This window comes from Ranitomeya imitator, chromosome 6, assembly GCF_032444005.1.
Source record: "Ranitomeya imitator isolate aRanImi1 chromosome 6, aRanImi1.pri, whole genome shotgun sequence".
NCBI classification, from domain to species: Eukaryota; Metazoa; Chordata; class Amphibia; order Anura; family Dendrobatidae; genus Ranitomeya; species Ranitomeya imitator.
The window spans coordinates 483,257,250-483,281,341 of record NC_091287.1 but is presented as its reverse complement, the minus strand read 5'-3'; the positions used below and the strand labels follow the sequence as shown (position 1 = coordinate 483,281,341).

At 43.7% G+C, this 24,092-nt stretch overlaps 1 protein-coding gene across 1 annotated transcript in view; it reads right to left on the bottom strand.

The window, feature by feature from the left end:
* The window catches only part of NECAB1 (N-terminal EF-hand calcium binding protein 1), a 342,508-nt gene that overhangs the window by 107,385 nt on the left and 211,031 nt on the right, over positions 1-24,092 (bottom strand). The window lies entirely within an intron of this gene.

Here is a 24,092-nt window from a genome sequence, read left to right as displayed (position 1 = left end):
CTACGGCTGCACTACATATTAGATCTCTGAGGGAGAGAGGAGGGGGAAGGGAAAAAGTTGGAGCTTGACACGCTGAGACATGCATTTGTGAGCCGTTGCAAATGAATATAACTGGTGGGTGCCGTACCTGCTGGTGATTTCAGCTGAAGTGAGAAAGGAGGAAGGGAATTTCCAGCACGTCCATCCAGTGTGAGTAAAATTTCCAAGTTTATTAGAACATTTAAAAAAAAACAGTTTTTAAAAAATGTTCTAATAAACTTGGAAATTTTACCTACACTGGATGGACGTGCTGGAAATTCCCTTCCTCTTTTCTCCCTACATATTAGATCAGGTTAGGAGACCTGTGGTTGGGCAAATTGCATCCATAATATGAACCATAAAATGAAGCCACTTAATTGTCCTGTGAATGCACCATTATGTTTCTGGTATAAGTCTACTTGTTGTTGGAGGAATATTTTTGTGTTTTTCATAGAAGGAAAATATATTTACGGATCCTTTCAAGCAAATACTACATAGCCAATGTGACCATTCAAAAAAGAGTATAAATTACAGTTTTGTAGTTGTACTGAATAAATCAATACATAGCCTAGAGTGTTACTCTATAGATACACTGATCTTGAATGTTTGTCAATTAGAAAATTTGTTTCATGATTTCAGTTGCATTTTAGTCAGTCTAAGTTCACATGAGTGGAAAAAAATTATGTGATTTTCAACCAGAAAAAAAAGAACAATTTTTCATATGTATTGTCATCTGCATGGCATCCTCTTTATACATCACCAGTAACTAACATTTGCAAGAACAAATACAGTTTCTTATGTAATTTAAATTCCCATAACATAATGCTGCCACCACCATGTTTGACAGTGGGGATGTTAGTTTTCCACTACACATAGCCTTTTCAAATTAGCCCAAAAAGCTCGACCTTGGTGTTATTTGACCACAGCATCTTCTTCCACATGCTGGCTGTGTCACCTACATGGCTTTTTAGCAAGCTGCAAACAAGACTTCTTATGGCTTGTTTTAAAAAAATGCTTCAATCTAGTCTTCCATAAAGGCCAGATTTGTGGATTACTTAACTAATAGCTGCCCTGTGGACAGATCCTCCCACCTGAGCTGTGGATTTCTGCAGCTCCTCCAGATTGACCAGTGAGCCTCTTGGCTGCTTTTCTAATTAGTGCTCTCTTTGCTTGGGATGTCAGTTTAGGTGAGTGGCCATGTCTTGGTAGGTAGTTTGGTGTGCCATAGTCCTTCCATTTTTGGATGATGGATTGAACAGTGCTCGGTAAGATGTTCAGAGCTTGGCCTATTTTTTTGGTCTATTTTTTTATAACCTAACCCTTAACCCTGCTTTACTCTTTTCCACATCTTTCTCCATGACCTGTTTGGTGTGTTCCTTGTGTTTCATTATGCTGTTTGACCCCTAATGTTCTCAAACAAACCTCTGCAGCCTTCACAGAACAACTGTAGTTATACTGAGAATAAATTACACACGGTTGGACTCAATTTACTAATTCTGTGACTTTTGGAGGCAACTGGACACTCAGAATTTTATTTAGGGGTATCAAACTAGAGGGGGCTGAATACAAATGTGCATTAAAATTTCAGATGTATATTTTTAAAATAATTGGAAAACCGTAGATCTTTTCTTTTACACTTCTCAAATACGTGCTACCTTGTGTTAGTATATCACAAAAAAATCACAATAAAATGTATTTAAGTGCGTGTGTAATATGAAAAAATGTGGAAAAGTTCACAGGGTATGAATACTTTTTCAAGGCACTGTATACAGTTCATCTGTATGGGATCCGATTTTTTTTTTTTATAGAAATGAATAGGCAAATATCATAACAAAATGCAGAAGAGATTAGTGCATAGTGCGATTTGTCGGCTATTTGATCTGTATGAAGAAAATGTTCATCTGAGAAATGATCTAAGTAGTGTCATTTTTTTCATGGAAAGCGGAGACCAAAAATACAGTCCTGTGAATGAAGCCTTACAAGAAGTAACAAGGAAGAAATTTTAACACGGAATGTTTAGAAATCTTAAAACTTGTCTATAACATACAATGAATATAAAAAGTCTACGCACCCCTGTTAAAATGTCAGATTTTTTCATTTAAAAATCATTTTAAGAATCATTTTAAAACTTTTTCCCCCATTAATGTCATCAGTAATCTGTACAAATTCATTGAGAAACAAACTGTAATCTTTGAGGTGGAGGGGAATATACCGTAAATGAAAAAACTAAAATAACGTAGTTGCATAAGTATATTTGAGTATGTGGTTGTGTTCAGAATTAACCAGTCACATTTAAACTCATGTTACACAGTAGACAATTCACAGCTGTCATCATTTACAGTGATTCTGATTTAGCCCATATAAACTTTAGCTGTTCGAGTAGGATTTTCTTGACATTTTCTTAGCTGAATTTTACAGCAAGAGCCATGGTCTGTAAACAGCCTACAACACAGCAAAGGAATATCACTATTAAAAGTTAATACTCACAAGAAGAGTATGGGAGGCAAGCATACCTCCAAATCAAGTAAAGAATGGCTTCTCTGGAAGATCAGTGTTTTGGAATGGCCCAGACATAGCCCTGATGTGAATCCATTTTTTTGCTTTTTTTAAATTGAACTGTACATACAGATTATGGGTGACATTAGAGTGGAAAAATAATTTATTAGAAATTGGCACTCAAGTGATGAATAATAATAATTGGCCGAAACATCAATTTATACAGTGGATTGCTCTGTGAAATGTATGAAACCAAGTATTCTATTTGCATCATCTCTGGAGTTCCAAGTTCTAATAATTCTTCTTAATGAAGACTTTTTATATTCACTGTATGATACGTTATTATTATTTAAGCAATTGTTCAGCAATTATATCTGAGGACATTATGATAAACTAAAGTGGTCATGTTTCTGTGTTATATCATAGCTCCCAACCGTCCTGGATCCAGTAGGAAAGTACAGGATTTGGGTCTCTGTTATGCTGTCCAAGGCGATCTGCTGAAAGTCCTGCCCTGCTGTAACGTGGGTGGGGGGGCAGTCATGACCGAAGTGCGCATCATGTGTGCCACACCATTCTCCGGGAAAATGGGATCATGGTAGGATGTGTGTGCTGCTTTTGCTTTGGCGATATGCCTCTAAAGGCTGCATGCTGCTGGAGCGCCCACTAGGGCCATGGGGATACTCGGTGCCAGGCTGGTTCTTAAAGGGGACATGTCACGGCAGCAGTGACCTGGTCCATGTCCCTGGGCGTGCAACAAAAGGGGAATAAAGTGAATTAAAGTTTATGGGACAAATGTTCGTGACGCCACCTGTGGTACTCGGCAAATGTGAGATGTTAGCCAACGCTGCTTGAAGAGACCGCTGGGGCTCATGGTGATGCAGCAGAGTTGGTACAGCTCTCCACAGGTAGAGCTTTAGTCCCAGGGCACTTAGGTTGTAAATCATGGTGATACTGATGGTGGATGTGGTGCAGGGTGCAGGGTGGATGGCGCAGTAATAAATGTGAGGACACAGCGTGGTGCAGTTTCCAATGCTTTTCTTACAGTTCTTAGTTGCCCCAGCCGGGGTGCTGTGTCCTCCAGGTTTGGGCCTTAGCCTGCAGGTTCCTCTTCTCTTTCTCCTCCTGCCAGGCCCTTCTTTCTACACCATATCAGCCCCCTGGGGTTCCCCTTTAAATACCACCAGCTCAGTGTGTACCTCCTGAGGCCCACTCGTTGGTGTCAGTGGGGCTGTTATCTCACCTAAAATGTCTGGTGTTCGGTCCCAGGGCGCATTTGTGGATGCCCAGCCAGGCCTAGGGGCTGTCGGGGTGGGAAGAGGGACTACTAAAGTGCCGTCGGTTACCGGAGCAGGGTTGGTCGCCAGAACGGGGGCAGTCACTGGAATGGAGTCGGTCACCGGGGCAGGGTCGGTCACAGTACCTGCTGCTGGTGTCTCACCGGTGCCGGTCTCCTTCTCCGCTGCGATTGGAGACGTTTGCCACAGAACGGGACGCTGCTCCTCCCGCTTGATCTTTTTCTGCAGGGCTGATGTCAACCTGCTCACCGCCACCAGCTGAGTATGCATGAGCTGGTGGGCCAGCTTCTCCACCTCCGCGTCCAGGAGGTCCAGATCCACCGCAGGTGACTGGTACAGTCTTTGCGAGTCTTGGCTGGGGGAGTCCTCCTGCTCCACCCCACGCACCAGTGCTCGCTCACCTTCCTCCGCCATCTTGCCGTCTGGGTCTTTTCTTGCACCCAGGTCCGGTTCCCGCTCTCTCCTCTGGGGGCGGTCCTTCTTCTTCTTGCGGTTCCCGCCCTCCCAGTTTATGATCATCACGCCTCGCAGCTGGCACCCGCCCACGATGGCACGCCCCTCTTCTCCTGGATGCCTCGTGTCGCTGTAATGGTGGCAAATTTGGCACAATTCAGCAAAGTCTCTGGCGCACAGGACCCAGTTTGCTGGGTCAGGCCATCCTGTTTGTGATGCCAAAATGGAGCGCCCGCTAGGGCTCTGGAGATACTCTGTACGGGCTGGTTCTTAAAGGGGATGTGTCATGGCAGCAGTGACCCGGTCCGTGGCCCTGGGTGCCCAATAAAAGGGGAATAAAGTGAATTCAAGTTTTTGGGATAATTGTTTGTGACTCCACCTGTGGTACTCGGCAAATGTGAGATGTTAGCCAACGCTGCTTGAAGAGACCGCTGGGGCTGATAGTGATGCAGCAGAGTTGGTAGAACTCTCCACAGGTAAAGCTTTAGTCCCTGGGCACTTAGATTGTAAATGATGGTGATGCTGACGGTGGATGTGGTGCAGAGTGGATGGCACAGTAATAAATGTGATGACACAGTGTGGTGCAGTTTCCAATGCGTTACTCACAGTTCTTAGTTGCCCCAGCCAGGGTGCTATGTCCTCCAGATTTGTGGTCCAGCCAGCTCTCAAGCAAATTGGGTGCACTTTCCAGAACCTTCTTTCATATGTCATTTCCTGGCCATCTCACTGTGCTGGCTTCGCCTCTCCTGCCCTGCGCCTGCAACGCAGTGTCCCAAGCCAGCAGCTGCAGATCTTGTAGGGCGGTGTGCGCTGAATCCCCCTGGATCCAATATGGTGGCCTTTTCAGCGAATGTGTGCAGATGTGGCTGTGGCACATACAGATACCGCAGCTAACTGAGTCCTTAGTTTCTCCACTAGCATGGGGCCGGTCCCCTAACTGCGACCTGATCCCTCCACCGCCCACACCGGTGGATATGGGCCCCACAGATGGATCTCTCACTATTCGTGCCCCTAGAACCTCTTCCTTCTGGGAGCTTCTTTCCTTAGCTTCACTTTCCTTCAGCTCTCTCTCTGGGAGTGCCTTTCTGTCCGACAGGAGCTGCAGACCCCCACGTCTGCTCAGCTCCACTTCTCTCACAATCTCCCTGCACTGATCTTCCTAACAAGCTCCTCCCCTACTCTACCTACCCCACCCACTCTTCCAACACCTTTCCTTTCCAGCCTGAGATGAGACCTTCCTCCCTTAGGGTACATCCAGGTGCCCTGACTGAATTGTCTAGTGTTAGATGCAGGTGTAGGGTTCTGTGCAGGGCCCCCTCCTTACCTGAGAACGGAATACCACACCTTTGCTTGAGGTGCAGTACTCTGTGGAGACTGGACCCTCAGGGGTGCAACACTGGTGGTAACATGGCAGGCCAGGTCCAGATAGAATGGAGATGAATGAGTCCATAAACAAATTTCTCTTTACTGAACACCTTGACAAGAAGTATATAAAGCAGATAAATGGCACATCACATTAAGAGCACTTCTGTACAATCCTGAAACAGCAACTTTATGGTTATAAGTGGCAGTACATTTCTTCCGTTGAACATTACATCAGTCTAGCAAATATTATGGGAACCTCCATAGACGTGCGGATCGAGGTGCATCGGTACAGCTCTTTACTACTATTCTCAAAGTCCGTTCGATGAGGGCACAAGCTCCTTGCTGTGCCACTGCATCTTCAGTTTCTCATAGGAGAATGTGTGTCCCAGCCTGGTTATCGTTTCCTCTATGTGGAGCGCCCCCAAGGGCGGCGGGGTACTTGGAGCTGGGCCCTTCGGTTCTCAAGGGGGATGTCACGGTGGCTGACCCGGTCTCTGACCCTAGGGGCGTCCTTTGAAAATTGGGGGAAAGGTCTTTAAAGGGATAATGTTCGTGATGCCACCTGTGGTATTCAGTCAGGGTGACCGACGCTGCTTAGGGGTCCGCTGGGGTGATGTTATGGGAGCTAGATGGTATAGCTTCCCACAGGTGAAGTATGTCCCCAGGGCTTCCCAGTGGTGTAGATGGTGGATGGTGTGAGGCGCAGTGAAGAACAAGGACACAAGGTTGCAGTCTCTTTACCTTTACTGAAGGCTTCAGCATCCACAGTCCAGAGCACCAGATCACAGGGCAGGCAGAGTCCGGCCGGTCTGAAGGCAAATCCAGAGTCCCCTTATCCTGGTGGAAATCAGTAGCCTTCCTCTAGCGCATGAGTGTTGTAGTCCCTTCCTGCTGTGCTTCTCGGTAAGGTCCTCACAACTGATGTAGATGTTCTAGATGTTATGTCTTTCTCTCTGTCCCCCAGATGGATAGGAACAACCCGTATGACTGGTGGCCTGAGGTTTTTTACAGGGACTCTAGCATGCCCCTGCCTCCACAGTTGCCACCGTGCCTCCTGGGTATGAGTCGGGCAACTAATATGGAAGTAGCTGTCCTGCCGGTCTCTGGAGTCAGGCTTGGAGACGATGACTTCCTCGGTGTTCTGGCTACCGGCTTCTGCGCCTCAGAAGGAGGCAGCCTTTTACAGGGCAGAACTTCTGGATTCCTCTCCTTTTGCTATGACTTCGTTTCTCACTCTCAGCAACGCAATTCCCTTTGTGTCCTTTCTTAGGATGCTGCTGCACGTGAGGCATGTGCAGCTCCGTGGCCTTCTATCTAGGCCTCTGACAGGATCCCACCCCCGTCAGGAACCTTTCTGTCTGCAGCTCTTAGATGTTCCTCCTTCTCCCTGTCTGCCTGACAGGTGCTGCCTGGGTGATGCCCAGTCAGCTTCTGCCTAACTTCCTATCCAGACCACCAGTTTTACCTAATTGTGAAGCGTGCCCTACTAAATAGGAGCATAGCTCCCCCTGGTGGACTGGAGGGTGAAGTGTGTTGTGTGGTTTGTGATACCTGGTAAAGAGATCTCCTTTATTGCCTTCAGACGTAATATCACTCCCCCTGGTGGAAGAATGACATTACTGCAATGACCAGGACCCTGGGGCGCTGCATAAATCTCAAGGGATGACGCCGACGTGGTGGTCTTTCAATTTTCAAATTAAAGAAAAGGAACAGCAAACACTGCTTATTTCATCCATTTCCAGGAATTTTCTTTGCCATTTTGACAAACTGCAACAACATATCCCTGGTATGATCTAATCAGAAACCGATGCTTGATTATCATGGGAGATTATTTGGTATGCCGGTGATGTATCGCTTGTCTTTGCACAGTTGTCATCTTTTGCTCCCACAGGAAATGCGAGACTTTCTCAGAAATCTGCTTCAGTCTACAGGGAGTTCAATTATTTCTAGTTTATGCTAAAAAATATTTTTGATCAGTCACCGGAAGAAACATTTGTAGGATGAAGGTGATGTCTCTCAGTGAAGCCCCCAGGACATCTCAGGCTCCAGAGCGCCAAGGGGTTTTATGTTGTAGTTATTAAGACAATACACTGGTGATTTCTGTCTTTTATATATTTTTAGGGTATTGTCAAACTAAACATCAATGACAACAACAATCTAAAAAAATTATTTGCTGGTCCCCTTTGTATTGTTTTTTCATCATATTCCCAAATATACAACTTTCTATGTTGACACTAGAGAATGGTGTTTCGCATCCAAACACCTCCACTTTTTCTGGGGCATCTTTTGCCATAATTACAACCTCATCTCTTCCTGGGTATGAAGCTACAAGCTTCACAAACCTGTATTTGGGAATTTTCTTCCATTCTTCTCTGCACATCTTCATGGGATCTGTCAAGTTTAATTTGAAGCATTGATGTACGGCTATTTTCATGTTTCTCCAGAGATGTTTGGCTGAGTTCAAATCCAGGCTCTGGGTGGGCCATTTAAGGACACTCCAGCTTTGTTTTGCCATATGTTTAGTGTTGTTCATTTATTGGGATATACATTTCCGCCTTAATCTGTGGTCCAAAGCAATCAGGTGTTGGTTTTAGTAAGAAATTTCTCAACACAATGTACTTTCCAAGAAGAAGATGCTGCCATCTCTATGCTTAACCTTAGAGATATTGTGGGCCAGGTGATTAGCGATACCTAGTTTTCTCTAGATGTGGACTTTAGGTACACCATACCGAGTAAATTTGCAAGGGCAAATCACTGAATATGACTGCCCACCGGACTCCTATGTATATAAACACCAGGGATTTCAATAAATTAATTTAACGTTTTACTGAAACTGTTAAACATCTGTCTCGGCTTCTGGGCCTGGATCCGCTCAATTCCCATATGGCCACTTCCCTTTGCTGTGCTCCACATCAGGCCTTACAAGTTGGCCAGGGTGCCTCAATGGCTTTATTATCCTAGGTCTTTTACGGTACACTTTAATACACCTGAGCTTTCTGAGCAATCTGTCAGTGTAGTGTTTTGTTTAGTAGCTGCATGTATTGGACTAGCCACCATACAGTTCTTTCAGGAGCATTTGCACTAGAGACTGTTTCTGAGACCTGCTGGTAAATCCATAATTTGCAGTAAGCATTACAAAATGTTATTAGTGTATGTTCTCATATCACTACAGACTGCTATAGATTCTACATCTTTCATTTACTTTTTCTGAGACCTGCTGAGATCCATACTTTGCCATAAACATTATGAACTGTTATCTGAGACTGTTCACATTACGTTGCGATACGCTGTGGACTCTACAACTTGCATCTACTGCTTCTCAGACTTCTTCATTTTTCCATCGTTTTCTGTACCATTCCAAACTGCTATTTCTTGGCTGTTCTCATCATGCTGCAGCAGCCATAGTTGCAGAGGCCTGTGGTTTCTACAACCTACATCTAAGTTCTGCTTCAGAACTGACATTTTCATCTGCCCTTCTGGTTCTGCGACTTTTGGGGTGTCCTGCTTTACTTGGTAGTTTGACAACCAGCATATCCATTTGTCTGGGGCCTCACCTTCCACCTTGCTGTGCTAATGCACTGGGTTTGTGTGTCCACAATTACCTGCACTTACAGAAGCTTTTCCCACAAAATGTATTTCAACCTGATCAGCTCTTCTTGCCCTATTACATTCTGCCTACAAACTAGATACCATTTTCAACATGACAGGTTCCCTGTAATCTTAGTATATTTGTCATTTAACAATCAAATAAGGCTGACTGGTAAGATTGCCGCTTAATGTATCTGATGTAACATGTTTAACTGTCCCTTTCATGTGTCTGTTCCAGACACATTTTCTATAATGACAGTGATTTTGCCTTGTCTAGTATGTATGATTGAGTAAGGGGTTTCTTCTGTCTTTCTCCCAGGCACTTTACCATACAAAGTACTGAAAGGCGGAATGAAAATTGAAAGTGCAATAAAATAGTAATGGTAATGCCTATAACAGCAGTGAATGGATCTACTGGTTGCTGCTGTTACAGGCACATGCTGGCTGTTTAACACAGATGGCATCTGCCAAGTTTTGTGTGGATTCCATATATTGTGACCCTAATGTAGGACACACTATTTCATTTTTGAGGGAGGTCCCTCAGCACCAAAAAAGAAAATGAAACTGTAGGTCTTGCTGCAGTGATAATTTATTTTCATCCGGCAAGTAGTCAAAAACAAATATGATCCAACGTTTTGATCAGGAGCGGTCATTGTCAAGGACAAGGACTGTTGCAGGTGCAGACAGGCAGAGATCTAGTAAAGCAATAATGTAAACTGTAATATCTCTTTCATATCAAGAAGGATCTGTGTGGAGCCGGGAATCAGGAAATGCGGCAAGCAGGGTATAAGACGTGTGACTGTGGGATGGCAGATGTGCACCCATATGGAACCTCAAGCTAGTAGTCTCTAGCAATCCCTGAATCCAGGATTACTCAGGATTACCCCTGAAGGTGGAGAGGCCGGGTCCTCCTTCCTTCCTTTGCTCCTAAGTAGCACTGGTGTAAGGAGGAAATACAAAACAAGACAGAAAGGGCAGAACAGAAGCACAATCACACAGCGCTCTCTCACTGAAATACACAAAGGAATACAAAGTGTAAGGCCCAAGAGGGAACAAAGTAACATGTAGATATCTAGGGAAAAGGGAAAGAGTTAACCAAACACCGCTTGCAACAACTTTGGAAATAACCACTAATAACCAGAATGCAGCTGCTTGTGCAATCTCCAGAGTGCAGGGCGGAACCCTCCAGCACACTGGGCATGGGTCGGATCCTCTTCTGTCTGTCACACAGTCAGTGGTGGCCGTGCCTGGCGCCCGGTGCACCAGAGACACTGAAATAAGCACGTTTGTGGGCATGCAGGGATTGAATGCCGCTTTTTACTGTTCCCTCTAACTGTGATGTGATGGCAATCCCCATGGTGTTGGTGTAGATGCAGACAAGAGAGTCAGGAGTTAGGTAAACTGTGGAACAGGTTAACTTTACTTCCAGCACAGCCAAGAAGATAACAGCCAGAGATAGTACAATAACAACACATGCAAATGACAAAAGTCCAAAATCACAGTCCCTCCAGTGTTTAAAGCTGACGTCCAATCCTGGCACTACGGAATTATCTTCCAACCCTCTAGGACTGCGACCCCCAGCTGGCCTCCATGTCCCAGTTTCAATAGTTCTCAGTATGTGTCAGGTGCGGTAGACATTTTCCCCTTATTTGCTATGAGTAACTTCCTTCCGGCTGAGTATTTTTCCTGTGTTCTAGGCATGCTTGCAGTAGCAATCAGTTTGGCCCTGTGTGCTCTAGAGAATCAAGGTATTACTCCAACCCAATATTACTGGCATTACTCCAACCCAATATTACTGGCATTACTCCAACCCAGTATTACTGGTATTACTCCAACCCAGTATTACTGGTATTACTCCAACCCAGTATTACTGGTATTACTCCAACCCAGTATTACTGGTATTACTCCAACCAAGTATTACTGGTATTACTCCAACCCAGCATTACTGGTATTACTCCAACCCAGTATTACTGGTATTACTCCAACCCAGCATTACTGGTATTACTCCAACCAAGTATTACTGGTATTACTCCAACCCAGCATTACTGGTATTACTCCAACCCAATATTACTGGTATTACTCCAACCCAGTATTACTGGTATTACTCCAACCCAGTATTACTGGTGTTACTCCAACCCAGTATTACTGGTGTTACTCCAACCCAGTATTACTGGTGTTACTCCAACCTTGTATTACTGGTGTTACTCCAACCCAGTATTACTGGTGTTACTCCAACCCAGTATTACTGGTATTACTCCAACCCAATATTACTGGTATTACTCCAACCCAGCATTACTGGTATTACTCCAACCCAATATTACTGGTATTACTCCAACCCAGTATTACTGGTATTACTCCAACCCAGTATTACTGGTGTTACTCCAACCCAGTATTACTGGTGTTACTCCAACCTTGTATTACTGGTGTTACTCCAACCCAGTATTACTGGTATTACTCCAACCCAATATTACTGGTATTACTCCAACCCAGCATTACTGGTATTACTCCAACCCAGTATTACTGGTATTACTCCAACCCAGTATTACTGGTATTACTCCAACCCAGTATTACTGGTATTACTCCAACCCAGTATTCCTGGTATTACTCCAACCCAGTAAGACTCACATTTGTCTCCAACTAGCTGCTCCACAGCGGCCTGGCTAGTACAAGGGGATACTCTCCCTAACATGTTTTTGCTTGAGCTGTCCTTTTGCTGTACCTTAAGGTACCGTCACATTCAGCGACGCTGCAGTGATATAGACAACGAGCCGATCGCTGCAGCGTCGCTGTTTAGGTCGCTGTAGAGACGTCAAACACTGCAGCTCCAGAATGATGCAGGAGCGATCCAGTGACGTAATGGCGACTCACTTATCGTTCACGCTCCATGTACATTGCTGGCATCGTTGCTGGCATCGTTGCTTTTGCTGTCAAACATGACGATACACGCTGACCTGACGACCAAATAAAGTTCTGGACTTCTAGCTCCGACCAGCGATATCACAGCAGGATCCAGATCGCTGCTGCGTGTCAAACACAATGAGATCGCTATCCAACGTCATGGATCGCTGCAACGTCATGGATCGTTGTCGTTCTCATTGTAAAGTTGCTGAGTGTGAAGGTACCTTTACTCTTAGGCTCTCAACTGATCTCCTAATAAAAACTATCCTTGATATAACTTTTATGTACCTGACCTCACCCGCTAAGCTGTTTTTTTAACAACCTGACTTGGTGAGGAGATAAAACTCTTTCTTATCTAAACAGTGTAACAGACAATTACAATAATACAAAAGCCCTACAGGGCATAGTGCAATATTTACATATTATAAATCATCTTACACAGAGTTTTAGTAATACTCAGCTCTGGGGTATTACCACTTGACCACAGGTTTATTCAAAAATGGTAATTGAAACTCTCCTTCTGAGGCCGGTTTCACATGTCAGTGGCTCCGGTATGTGTCTCTGCACATGTCAGCGTGTTTTCACGGACCGTGTGTCTGTGTGCAAAACACGGAGACATGTCAGTGTTCGTGGGAGCGCACGGATTACACGGACCCATTAAAGTCAATGGGTCCGTGTAAAACACGTACTGCACACGGATGCTGTCCGTGTGCAGTCCGTGTGCCATGCAAGAGACAGCGCTACAGTAAGCGCTGTCCCCCACACGTGGTGCTGAAGCCACAATTCATATCTTCTCTCCGGCAGCGTTCGCTGGAAAGAAGATATGAAAAATCCTTTTTTTTTTTTTTTTTTCGTGTTTTAAATAAAGATCCCTGTCCCCACCCCCCTCCCACCCTCTGTGCGCCCGCCCGCTGGTAATAAAATACTCACCCGGCTCCCTCGCAGCGTCCTGTCCTCGCCGCAGCTTCTCCTGTATGAGCGGTCACGTGGTGCCGCCCATTACAGTCATGAATATGCGGCTCCACCTCCCATAGGGCCTGAAAAAAAAACTAACTAAAAGTACAAAAGAATAAACATATGCATTTTTATGTACAAACAGTTCATGTGTTCAGCATTTTAAGCGTCTTTTAACCATTTGTGGTTTCCAAGTAAAGAAAATTGTTAAAATAGTCATGTGACCATTCTTCAGGGTTTTTTTCTGGTCTCTAGACACTACATGCTTTACAATAGATGTCAATGTGAAAGTTCAAAAGTCAACTGGAAAATGGCTGCAAAAGAGATGCTACAAAAACACAAAAAAAAATTGACTGGGGTCAAAAATGTGGAAAAGGTGCTAAAGAAATGACAAACAAGATGCTAAAAAAAAGTTTTTTTCTATCACGTCTTGATTTTGGCAGGTTCACCTGCTAGAAATAGACACAGTGGGACCTAACCCTCCTACAGAACTCATCTATGTTACCTGCTGAGACTTATTTCTGGAAACTTGGGACTCTGGATTTAAACCTTAGTATTTGAGTCACTGTATAATTCTGTGACCTTGTTTTTAGAAACATCAGTAAAGTTATGGCTATGTATTACTGAAAATAGGAAAGAAATGACATTGCTAGAACTTGATGCTCTGTGGGATTATCGTCCTACATAAACAAAGAACTGGATAATCATGCTGCCGAGAACACTTAGATCATTTGTTCACTTGCAGAGTCGGTAATCTTCCCTGCTTGAAATGCCACAAGAAGTCATCTCATGTGTGAAACACTTGGAATAGAAACCACTGATAATCCAGTAAAATTACACTGAATCACTGGAGATAATGTGTAATCACCAATATATAGGAGAATCACACATATGCAGTCTTATTGCTCTGTTTGTAGCTGCCATAGACATATGTTTAGTGATGGGGTTTTTTATGAGCAGGAGTGGCTATTTCTTATGACCCAAGGTTATAGATGGCCCAAATCTATCACTTCAGCTTGGATACCATCTGGTGAGCAAATCTGATGGTTCACATCTACTAACACAAATACACATTTCCATCATATAATATACAGAACTATGCAAAAGTCAGAGACCCCTCTTGTTCATTTAATTTCCAGTCCTGATGACTATTAACTCCTAAAGATCTAAAACAATGGGGGCAATTCATCAAAGTTTTTTTTGCCAGTGAACTTTTAAAAGTCGTTAAGTTTTTGCACAACTCAGTGTTGTGCAAAAAATGTATGACTTGGCGTTTTCACAAGCAGCTCCCACAAAATGGTTGAAGCTGGGATGTTATGGGATTGGGCATGGTTATGCCAGTCTATCAAATTAATCAAAAGTGCCAGAGTCTTGTGTCCCAGAATTGCTACTCCAGTTCTTAATCCCCCAATGCGGATAGTGATGACAGTGTTTGTAATGTGTAGTGGAATTAATGGCGCTAAATAAGTGGATATAATAGCTAACTAAAGGAAATCACAACAATGAAAATAAGAAAAAAATATACTGGGACCAACTGCACTGCCCTTTTTAAGAGGAAGAGGAAGCCAACTATTGAGGAATTGAGGAAACTGTTCAGCCACTTTTATGGAAGAAATCTGGGTAGATACGAGGGTCAAAGAGATCTTCACTAGAAGAAAATTGATTGTGTCCATATAAATGTCACAAGTATGTTTCATTCCTGTAGTGATGTTAATAATCATGACAAAATCATAAAAGAGATTTTTTTTCTTTCCTGTAAAATTAAAATATCATCAATGTACCTACCACAAAATAAAATGTGACTAGTAAAGAAAGTGACTTCACCAGAAATAAACGTAAATGTTTTCCTATCATCCTAAAAATAGTTTTATATAGGTATTTGTGCAAGCTTTGCTCTTGCTTATTATTTGAAAGAATTTGCTATCAAAAGTAAAACATTGTAAAGAAAAAAAGCGAAGACGCATCAACACAAAAGCTCTGTGTGACTGGAGTTTTGTACCCTTAATGCTCAAAAAGTGTTATACCACTTTACAACAGGGGCAGATGCACGGACCCTGGGAGCTCTAGCCTGCCACTGACTATAGGTAACAATGTTATAACCTGGCACCCGCTTCATATACTTATGGGTCATTCACTAGTATATCTTTTTGACTTAGCTAATGTATCTTTTTCCATTTAGCGCCCATCATTTGATCTAGGGTTAGTTACCTGTACCGCCACACAGCAGACTTTCTCACATATACTTTATGTTTGTATCCTTTGAAGTTCGATACCTGTTGACCTTTCATTATGTCTATATTGCGGGGTCCTTCAGCTTTCCTGTCTCCTTGCGTCTTCTTTGCAGATATGCATTTGTGCATGTAGGCTATGCATTATTGTCCACTGTTTTTCCACCTCCCATATTCATCTCTTTCTAAAAAAGTTGGTACATTTTAATTCTTATTTAGACTTTCTGCTCGTCTTTTTTTGGTATTTCATACCTTTCTTTCTCTACCGCTTTGTAAAGTAGAGCTTGATTTTGATTATATTTTTCTGTTTCTCGTATATAAAATCTTGAAGCGCTTTTTAACTAATGGTGACAAATTTGGTGATCTACAAGCTCATTCAGCCACAATTTCTCTGAATCTAATATATTTGGAGCTACAGTTTTGGAATCTTCACTTTTTTCTCACGTTTCCTGGTTTTCTTGTTGACATTGCAAAATTAATAACTTGTACTATATTATACTTAATGGGTATTTTTTCACTTCACCTAAATCCAGCTTTAGGGACAGCGTTCTCCATCTCTTGCCACTAGGTGCCTCTGCAACATTGCTCTCCAAGACCTTACAGAATACAGGTTGTTGGTAACCTCATCACTACTGTGGACTTCTTCCTATATTATTTTGCCTACTCATCTACAATAGACTTTATTGCAAACCCAGCATTGCTATACCTGTTCCTCATCACTGAGCTAACTCTGCTATTAGTGATGAGCGAGTGTACTCGATGTTCGGGTTTTCCCGAGTACGCTCGGGTGACATCCGTGTGTTTATGACTACTCGGAGATTTAGTTTTTATACATTTCTATGTCAAATTAGTCGCAAAGAGACCACTCTGCTATGCCAATTGCTGTTGGTCCAACTCAACATAATCTGTTTTTATTGTTTCAGTCCAGTTGCCATTTTTTCAGCCCTTCCACATCTGCCAGCTATGTTCCAACTACATCTCCCTGCTGCATCAATGTCACTTGACCGTACTGCATAAAAACTGCTCTTTTGAACCAAACACTTCAAGAATCATCCTCACCAAGTCAAACACAATAGGCTAAGAGAAAGAGAGAGAGCAGCATCCATACCAGGTGATAGATATCCAAAAAAGAGATTTTATTCTGCCATAAAAAGTTACAACGTTTCGGCCAGGATGGCCTTTGTCAAGTATACAAAATATCACAGATGGCCATCTTAAATAGTGTGGAGCCTGCATGGGCACCAATCACCATCAAGAGGCGGCCTTTATTAAATACACTTAAAATCAAAAAATGTGTGCTTAAATAACATACATCGTACAATCACATAAGCTATAACAGCTAAATCACATCATTATTATCAATAACATATATGGAAAAACAGAAACAGAGACATAACATATATACGCAGCCCAATAGTTGTATTTATTTACTCGTTGTCATAGCGAGAGTTCACCCAATCATTGGGTCTTCTTGGGACACATCCCCTATTAGGTCCAATCACTGTGCCTTGAAAAAAAGGCGCAAAACACATCGCTGCCCAATCCTATTTGTACTGCAGAACGGTATCCAATCTAACATAGGACGCCGGCGCCTGCGCACAGGGCACACCACACAGCCGATCATGTGACCGCCCAATGGTGTAGCCCAGCGCGCACGCACCAAGTGTCACAAATCAAGCGCCGGCATCTGCCGGGAACAGACACAGTGAAGCGTCACAGGGTTGGCACGGAGATGCCGCATCGTACAGACGCCAGGAGCTCCGGTCCACCCATACGCGACACCGCGCATGCGCCCACAATGCCGACGCCAGCGTAGCCAATTCCATGGCAACCATATACAAAAATTGATACATTCTAATTTGGCAGACAAGGAACACAGGGAGGAAAGAAAAAAGAGAGACATTTTCAAATAACACCCCAATTAGAGGGTGGTTATAGAATACCAGACAGAATATAATATAGTAACTAGCCTCCGTCTGTGCCTCAGATGTCAAATCTCCAATCTACTGTAAAGAAAAAAAGGGAAACATTACAATAACATCCTATAAAGAAAACCAAAAACACAAAGGAGAAACTTAAAATATGCAATGAATGCAAAACTAACCACACAATTAAAAACACAGAAGGGGAGCACACGCTCTTAGTGAGAGGAGGGACACACTATTATCCATAATTGGAAATCAATCTATATGCTACACAGCATGCTAGATATCCAAAATGTAGAGGTTATAACATGCAGATCTGTAAATTATAATCTACATTAAGCCCTCTGGGCTGTAATGTCTCTAATATTGAGATCCACCTCAACTCCTTTTGCTTCAATTTAAGTGTCCTATCACCCTGTCATGATCCTAATGGCAGGGGATCACAAAAGGACAAGCACAAAAACAAAACAAGCTCTAGGGTGATGGAACCTGAGCTGACCGCGATCCTGAACCTAAACACACAACTAGCAGTAGCCGGGGAACGTGCCTACGATGATTCCTAGACGTCTCGCGCCAGCCGAAGGATTAACTTCCCCTAGTAGAAGAAACACAGACCTCACTTGCCTCCAGAGAAACACCCCACAGAAATAGCAGCCCCCCACATGTAATAACGGTGAAATGAGAGGAAAGCACATACGTAGTTATGAAAATAGAATCAGCAAAAATGAGGCCCGCTAAAGCTAGATAGCAGAGGATACAAAAGTGAACTGCGCGGTCAGCGAAAAACCCTTCAAAAAACCATCCTGAAATTACTTGAACTCATGTGCCAACTCATGGAACATGAGGAGTAATTTCAGCCCACTAGAGCAACCAGCAGCAAGGAATCACATATCTGCAAGCTGGACTAAGACAAAAATAAAACAAAACGTGGAACAGGAAAATCAAAACTTAGCTTGTCCTGAAGATAACAGATGTAGGGAGCCGAGGTAAAAAGACACGCTGATTACATTGATAGCCGGCGAGGAAATGACAAAAAAGCCAGGTTAAATAGGAAACTCCCATAACCTGATGGAACAGGTGGACACCAGAGACCGCAGAGAACACAAGTCACCCAGTACCATCAGTAACCACCAGAGGGAGCCCAAAAACAGAACTCACAACAGTACCCCCCCTTGAGGAGGGGTCACCGAACCCTCACGAGAACCACCAGGGTGACCAGGATGAGCCCTATGAAAAGCACGGACCAAATCGGCAGCATGAACATCAGAGGCAATCACCCAAGAATTATCCTCCTGACCATAACCCTTCCACTTGACCAAATACTGGAGTTTCCGTCTGGAAACACGAGAATCCAAGATCTTCTCCACAACATACTCCAATTCACCCTCCACCAGCACTGGAGCAGGAGGCTCAAGCGAAGGAACAACAGGTACCTCATACTTCCGCAACAACGACCAATGGAACACATTATGAATAGCAAACGATGCCGGGAGATCCAAACGAAACGACACAGGGTTAAGAATTTCCAAGATCCTATAGGGACCGATGAACCGAGGCTTGAACTTAGGAGAAGAGACCTTCATAGGAACAAAACGAGAAGACAACCACACCAAGTCCCCAACAAGAAGTCGAGGACCCACGCGGCGACGGCGATTAGCAAACTGCTGAGCCCTCTCCTGGGACAACTTCAAATTGTCCACCACATGACTCCAAATCTGATGCAACCTATCCACCACCATGTCCACTCCAGGACAATCAGAAGGCTCCACCTGACCAGAGGAAAAACGAGGATGAAACCCCGAATTACAAAAGAAAGGAGAAACCAAGGTAGCAGAACTAGCCCGATTATTAAGGGCAAACTCGGCAAGCGGCAAAAAGGAAACCCAGTCATCTTGATCAGCAGAAACAAAACACCTTAAATAAGTTTCTAAAGTCTGATTAGTTCGTTCCGTCTGGCCATTCGTCTGGGGATGGAATGCAGACGAAAAGGACAAATCAATGCCCATCTTAGCACAGAACGTCCGCCAAAATCTAGACACAAACTGGGATCCCCTGTCAGAAACGATGTTCTCCGGAATGCCATGCAAACGGACCACGTTTTGAAAAAACAGAGGGACCAACTCAGAGGAGGAAGGTAACTTAGGCAAGGGTACCAGATGAACCATCTTAGAAAAGCGGTCACACACAACCCATATGACGGACATTTTTTGAGAGACAGGGAGATCCGAAATAAAGTCCATGGAAATGTGCGTCCAAGGCCTCTTTGGGATAGGCAAAGGTGACAACAATCCAATGGCCCGAGAACAGCAAGGCTTAGCCTGAGCGCAAACTCCACAAGACTGCACGAAAGAACGCACATCCCTCGACAAGGAAGGCCACCAAAAAGACCTGGCCACCAAGTCTCTAGTACCAAATATTCCAGGATGACCTGCCAACACAGAAGAATGGACCTCAGAGATGACTCTACTGGTCCAATTATCCGGAACAAACAGTCTTTCCGGCGGACAACGATCAGGTTTATCCGCCTGAAACTCCTGCAAAGCACGTCGCAAGTCTGGGGAGACAGCCGACAAAATCACCCCATCCCTAAGGATACCAGTGGGCTCAGAATTTCCAGGGGAGTCAGGCACAAAACTCCTAGAAAGAGCATCCGCCTTCACATTCTTTGAACCTGGCAGGTATGAAACCACAAAATTGAAACGGGAGAAAAACAGTGACCAACGAGCCTGTCTAGGATTCAGACGCTTGGCAGACTCAAGGTACATCAGATTTTTGTGATCAGTCAAGACCACCACACGATGTCTAGCACCCTCAAGCCAATGGCGCCACTCCTCAAATGCCCACTTCATGGCCAAAAGCTCCCGATTACCAACATCATAATTCTGTTCAGCGGGCAAAAATTTTCTAGAAAAGAACGCACATGGCTTCATCACTGAGCCATCGGAGCTTCTCTGTGACAAAACCGCCCCCGCTCCGATCTCGGAAGCATCAACCTCAACCTGAAAAGGAAGCGACGTATCTGGCTGACGCAACACAGGAGCAGAAGAAAACCGGCGCTTAAGTTCCTGAAAGGCCTCCACAGCCGCAGGAGACCAATCAGTAACATCAGCACCCTTCTTAGTCAAATCCGTCAAAGGCTTAACAACACTAGAAAAATTAGTTATGAAGCGACGATAAAAATTAGCAAAGCCCAAGAACTTCTGTAGACTCTTAAGAGATGTAGGCTGCGTCCAGTCACAAATAGCCTGAACCTTGACGGGATCCATCTCAATAGTAGAAGGGGAAAAAATATACCCCAAAAAAGAAATCTTCTGGACTCCAAAGAGACATTTAGAACCCTTTACAAACAAAGAATTGGCCCGCAGGACCTGAAACACCTTCCTGACCTGCTGAACATGAGACTCCCAGTCATCAGAAAAAACCAAAACATCATCCAAATACACGATAATAAATTTATCCAGATATTCACGGAAAATATCGTGCATAAAAGACTGGAAGACAGAAGGAGCATTAGAAAGTCCAAAAGGCATCACCAAATACTCGAAATGACCCTCAGGCGTATTAAATGCGGTTTTCCACTCATCACCCTGCCTTATCCGTACAAGATTATACGCACCCCGAAGATCAATCTTAGTGAACCATTTAGCCCCCTTAATGCGAGCGAACAAATCAGTCAACAATGGCAAAGGATACTGATATTTGACTGTAATCTTATTCAAAAGACGATAATCTATGCAAGGCCTCAAGGAACCATCTTTTTTGGCCACGAAGAAAAAAACCTGCTCCCAAAGGGGACGAAGATGGACGGATATGTCCCTTTTCCAAGGACTCCTTAACATAATTCCGCATAGCAGTATGCTCTGGCACTGACAGATTGAACAAACGACCTTTAGGGAATTTACTGCCAGGAATCAAATCTATAGCACAATCGCAATCCCTGTGAGGAGGAAGCGAACTGAGCTTAGGCTCCTCAAAAACCTCCCGATAATCAGACAAAAATACCGGAACCTCAGAAGGAGTAGATGAAGCGATAGAAATCGGAGATGCATCATCATGAACCCCCTGACATCCCCAGCTTAACACAGACATTGTTTTCCAGTCCAGGACTGGGTTATGAGTTTGTAACCATGGCAGACCAAGCATAGTAACATAGTAACATAGTAACATAGTTAGTAAGGCCGAAAAAAGACATTTGTCCATCCAGTTCAGCCTATATTCCATCATAATAAATTCCCAGATCTACGTCCTTCTACAGAACCTAATTGTATGATACAATATTGTTCTGCTCCAGGAAGACATCCAGGCCTCTCTTGAACCCCTCGACTGAGTTCGCCATCACCACCTCCTCAGGCAAGCAATTCCAGATTCTCACTGCCCTAACAGTAAAGAATCCTCTTCTATGTTGGTGGAAAAACCTTCTCTCCTCCAGACGCAAAGAATGCCCCCTTGTGCCCGTCACCTTCCTTGGTATAAACAGATCCTCAGCGAGATATTTGTATTGTCCCCTTATATACTTATACATGGTTATTAGATCGCCCCTCAGTCGTCTTTTTTCTAGACTAAATAATCCTAATTTCACTAATCTATCTGGGTATTGTAGTTCTCCCATCCCCTTTATTAATTTTGTTGTCCTCCTTTGTACTCTCTCTAGTTCCATTATATCCTTCCTGAGTACCGGTGCCCAAAACTGGACACAGTACTCTATGTGCGGTCTAACTAGGGATTTGTACAGAGGCAGTATAATGCTCTCATCATGTGTATCCAGACCTCTTTTAATGCACCCCATGATCCTGTTTGCCTTGGCAGCTGCTGCCTGGCACTGGCTGCTCCAGGTAAGTTTATCATTAACTAGGATCCCCAAGTCCTTCTCCCTGTCAGATTTACCCAGTGGTTTCCCATTCAGTGTGTAATGGTGACATTGATTCCTTCTTCCCATGTGTATAACCTTACATTTATCATTGTTAAACCTCATCTGCCACCTTTCAGCCCAAGTTTCCAACTTATCCAGATCCATCTGTAGCAGAATACTATCTTCTCTTGTATTAACTGCTTTACATAGTTTTGTATCATCTGCAAATATCGATATTTTACTGTGTAAACCTTCTACCAGATCATTAATGAATATGTTGAAGAGAACAGGTCCCAATACTGACCCCTGCGGTACCCCACTGGTCACAGCGACCCAGTTAGAGACTATACCATTTATAACCACCCTCTGCTTTCTATCACTAAGCCAGTTACTAACCCATTTACACACAATTTCCCCCAGACCAAGCATTCTCATTTTGTGTACCAACCTCTTGTGCGGCACGGTATCAAATGCTTTGGAAAAATCGAGATATACCACGTCCAATGACTCACCGTGGTCCAGCCTATAGCTTACCTCTTCATAAAAACTGATTAGATTGGTTTGACAGGAGCGATTTCTCATAAACCCATGCTGATATGGAGTTAAACAGTTATTCTCATTGAGATAATCCAGAATAACATCCCTCAGAAACCCTTCAAATATTTTACCAACAATAGAGGTTAGACTTACTGGCCTATAATTTCCAGGTTCACTTTTAGAGCCCTTTTTGAATATTGGCACCACATTTGCTATGCGCCAGTCCTGCGGAACAGACCCTGTCGCTATAGAGTCCCTAAAAATAAGAAATAATGGTTTATCTATTACATTACTTAGTTCTCTTAGTACTCGTGGGTGTATGCCATCCGGACCCGGAGATTTATCTATTTTAATCTTATTTAGCCGGTTTCGCACCTCTTCTTGGGTTAGATTGGTGACCCTTAATATAGGGTTTTCATTGTTTCTTGGGATTTCACCTAGCATTTCATTTTCCACCGTGAATACCGTGGAGAAGAAGGTGTTTAATATGTTAGCTTTTTCCTCGTCATCTACAACCATTCTTTCCTCACTATTTTTTAAGGGGCCTACATTTTCAGTTTTTATTCCTTTACTATTGAGAATTTACTATTCTTTTAAGCACTAAGACATCATGTAAATTATACAGTACCAGGAAGCGAATCACCTCCTGATGAACGGGAGTCATACGCATGGTCACTTGTGTCCAGTACTGAGGTTTATTCATAGCCAAAGGTGTAGAGTCAATTCCTTTCAAAGGAATAGGAACTTCCAGAGGTTCCAGACTAAATCCACAGCGATTGGCAAATGACCAATCCATAAGACTCAGGGCAGCGCCTGAATCAACATAGGCATCGACGGAAATGGATGATAATGAACAAATCAGAGTCACAGACAGAATGAACTTAGACTGTAAAGTACCAATGGCAACAGACTTATCAACCTTTTTTGTGCGTTTAGAGCATGCTGATATAACATGAGCTGAATCACCACAATAAAAACACAATCCATTTTTCCGCCTATAATTTTGCCGTTCACTTCTGGACTGAATTCTATCACATTGCATTATCTCAGGTGCCTGTTCAGAAGACACCGCCAAATGGTGCACAGGTTTGCGCTCCCGTAAACGCCGATCAATCTGAATAGCCATAGTCATGGACTCATTCAGACCTGTAGGCGCCGGGAACCCCACCATAACATCTTTAATGGCCTCAGAAAGGCCATCTCTGAATTTTGCAGCCAGAGCGCACTCATTCCACTGAGTAAGCACCGACCATTTCCGAAATTTCTGACAATATATTTCTGCTTCATCTTGCCCCTGAGAGAGAGCCAATAAAGCTTTCTCAGCCTGAATCTCTAGGTTAGGTTCCTCATAGAGCAAACCCAATGCCAGAAAAAACGCATCCACATTGAGCAACGCAGGATCCCCTGGTGCCAATGCAAATGCCCAATTCTGAGGGTCACCCACGCAGGAAAAATATAACAATCTTGACCTGCTGAGCAGGGTCTC